Source organism: Etheostoma spectabile, chromosome 5, assembly GCF_008692095.1.
Source record: "Etheostoma spectabile isolate EspeVRDwgs_2016 chromosome 5, UIUC_Espe_1.0, whole genome shotgun sequence".
In the NCBI taxonomy this organism is placed as follows: Eukaryota; Metazoa; Chordata; class Actinopteri; order Perciformes; family Percidae; genus Etheostoma; species Etheostoma spectabile.
The window spans coordinates 35770871-35773842 of NC_045737.1; the positions used below are offsets into that span (position 1 = coordinate 35770871).

Genomic DNA, 2972 nt, shown 5'->3' on the forward strand with positions numbered 1-2972 from the left:
ATCCTTACACTGTCTGAGAACAGGTCCGCCACCATGTTAAAGTGCTGCAGAGTGTTGCTGTGGAAGGTTTTCAGGATGAGGAGCTGTGAGAGAAAAACAAAATGAACTGCAGTTAATACAATTAATCCCCCGATCAAACAGAACACTTCTGAAACAGCCTGTGCATCATAACGAATGCTTGTATGGCAAGAAATGGTTGCCTTCAGCCAAACAGGCCTTGATGTTAATCGCTGTAACTCTAAATAATTTTGAGCAAACAAACCAACCAGTTTCCTTTGCTTGTATTTATTGGTGGACAGCTCGAAGCAGAGAGCCTTCACTTGTCTCTGATAGAACACAATCCCCTTCTGCAGCTGCCTGCTCCTCTCCTTCTGGGCCTCCAAGGCCAGCGCCAGGCCTTGTTGTTGGTCTTCAAGAGACCTTGAAGAAGAAGGAGGAGTCTGTTGAAGGATCACAATATCTATGTAAAAGGTTTTCTTCCTGTCAAATGTCAATGTCAATTTTATTTCTATAGCACATTTAAAAACAACAACAGTGACCAAAGTGCTGAACAGGGTTGATGTCAAATACATAAATAACAAGTGTAAAAATCACTCCAACCAAAATACATCACAGGGAGACAAACAACATCAGAATCCAGGTTAACGAGGGTTAAAAGCTACAGCAAACAGGTGCGTTTGTAGGGTCTGTGCAGCTTTAATATGCATGGGGAGGTTGTCCCATGGGGGGGGGGCACCCACTGCAAAGGCAAGGCAGCTTTATCTGGAGAGCACATTTCAGCACCAGGGCATTCAAAGTGCTTTACAAAATCAGTTAACAGATAAAACACAAGTACAAACAGTTAAAAATCATAAGCATTAAAACAATAAACCATGAATAGACAGTTAAAAACAAATAGAAACATTAGGACCACATAAACACAAGAATAAAAGTTACAGTGCAGCATAAGAAATTTAAGAGATGAGCATTCTTTTAAAGAAAGGCAGCATCAAAAAGAAAGGTCTTCAGCCTTGATTTAAAGAACTGAGAGTACAGTCACAGGTTTCTGGGGTTTATTCCAGATAAGAGAGCATAGAAACTGAAAGCTGCTTCACCCTGTTTAGTTCTGACTCTGGGACAGAAAGTAGACCTGTCCCAATGACTGAGTCTGGGGGGGTCATAGTGTAGTAGCAGACCTGTCCCAGATGACCTGAGAGGTCTGGGGGTCTAGTGTAGTAGTAGACCTGTCCCAGATGACCTGAGAGGTCTGGGGGGGTCATAGTGTAGTAGTAGACCTGTCCCAGATGACCTGAGAGGTCTGGGGGGTCATAGTAGTAGTAACCTGTCCCAGATGACCTGAGAGGTCTGGGGGGTCATAGTGTATAGTAGACCTGTCCCAGATGCCTGAGAGGTCTGGGGGGGTCATAGTGTATAGTAGACCTGTCCCAGATGACCTGAGAGTCTGGGGGTCTAGTGAGTAGCAGACCTGTCCCAATGACCTGAGAGGTCTGGGGGGGTCATAGTGTAGCAGTAGACCTGTCCCAGATGACCTGAAGGTCTGGGGGGTCATAGTGTAGTAGCAACCTGTCCGATACCTGAGAGGTCTGGGGGGTCATAGTGTAGTACAACCTCCCAGATGACCTGAGGGCTGGGGTCTAGTGTAGAAGTAGACCTGTCCAGATGACCTGAGAGGTCTGGGGGGTCATAGTGTAGTATAACTGCCAACCTAGTCGGGGGCATAGTGTAGTACAGATCAGAAATGTATTTGGTCTAACCGTTAAGGGATTTATAACTAGCAAGAGTACTTTGAATCAATTCTTGAGACACAGAAGCCAGTGTAAAGACTTCAATGGAGTGATGGATCTTCTTGGTCTAGTGAGAACTGGATGATGTGATCCATTCTCTTGGTTTTAGTGAGGACTGAGTGATGTGATCCAGTCTCTTGGTCTTAGTGAGGCCGGAGTGATGTGATCCAGTCTCTTGGTCTTAGAGAACTGGATGATGTGATCCAGTCTCTTGGTCTTAGTGAGGACTGGAGATGTGATCCATTCTCTTGGTCTAGTGAGGACTGGAGTGATGTGATCCAGTCTCTTGGTCTTAGTGAGGACTGGAGGATTGATCCAGTCTCTGGTTTAGTGAGACTGGATGATGTGATCCAGTCTCTTGGTCTTAGTGAGCTGGAGTGATGTGATCCAGTCTCTTGGTCTTAGTGAGGACTGGAGTGATGTGATCCAGTCTCTTGGTCTTAGTGAGAACTGGAGTGATGTGACCCATTCTCTTGGTCTAGTGGAGGATGTGTGATCCGTCCTCTGGTCTTAGTGAGGACTGGGGAGTGATGATCCAGTTTCTTGGTCTTAGTGAGGACTGGAGGGATGTGATCCAGTCCCTTGGTCTTAGTGATGACTGGAGTGATGTGATCCAGTCTCTTGGTCTTAGTGAGGACTGGGAGTGAGTGATCCAGTCTCTGGTCTTAGTGAGGACTGGAGTGATGTGATCCAGTCCTTGGTCTTAGTGAGGACTGGATGATGTGCCATTTCTTGGTCTTAGTGAGGACTGGAGTGATGTGATCCAGTCTCTTGGTCTTAGTGAGGACGGGGGATGTGATCCAGTCTCTTGGTCTTAGTAGGACTGGAGTGATGTGATCCGTCTCTTGGTCTGTGAGGACTGGAGATGTATCCAGTCCTCTGGTCTTAGTGAGGACTGGAGGGATGTGATCCAGTCTCTTGGTCTTAGTGAGGACTGGGATGATGTGATCCTCGCTTGGCTTAGTGAGACTGGAGTGATGTGATCCAGTCTCTTGGTCTTAGTGAGACTGGAGTGAGGTGATCCAGTCTCTGGTCTTAGTGAGGACTGAGTGATGTTATCCAGTCTCTTGGTCTTAGTGAGGACTGGAGTGATGTGATCCAGCTCTATCGCCCTATTATTATATCGCCCTATTCTATTATATCGCCCAAATGCTACAACACCTCTGTTAGTTGCACAACACAAAGTCA

At 46.3% G+C, this 2972-nt stretch overlaps 1 long non-coding RNA gene across 1 annotated transcript in view; it reads right to left on the reverse strand.

The window, feature by feature from the left end:
• The window catches only part of LOC116688948 (uncharacterized), a 5700-nt gene that overhangs the window by 1640 nt on the left and 1088 nt on the right, over positions 1-2972 (reverse strand). Inside the window, exons 3-4 of the long non-coding RNA XR_004331893.1 lie at positions 267-440; positions 9-83 (exon numbers count right to left, since the gene is read on the reverse strand). This is a non-coding gene — a long non-coding RNA (uncharacterized LOC116688948). The remainder of the gene's footprint in view (positions 1-8; positions 84-266; positions 441-2972) is intronic.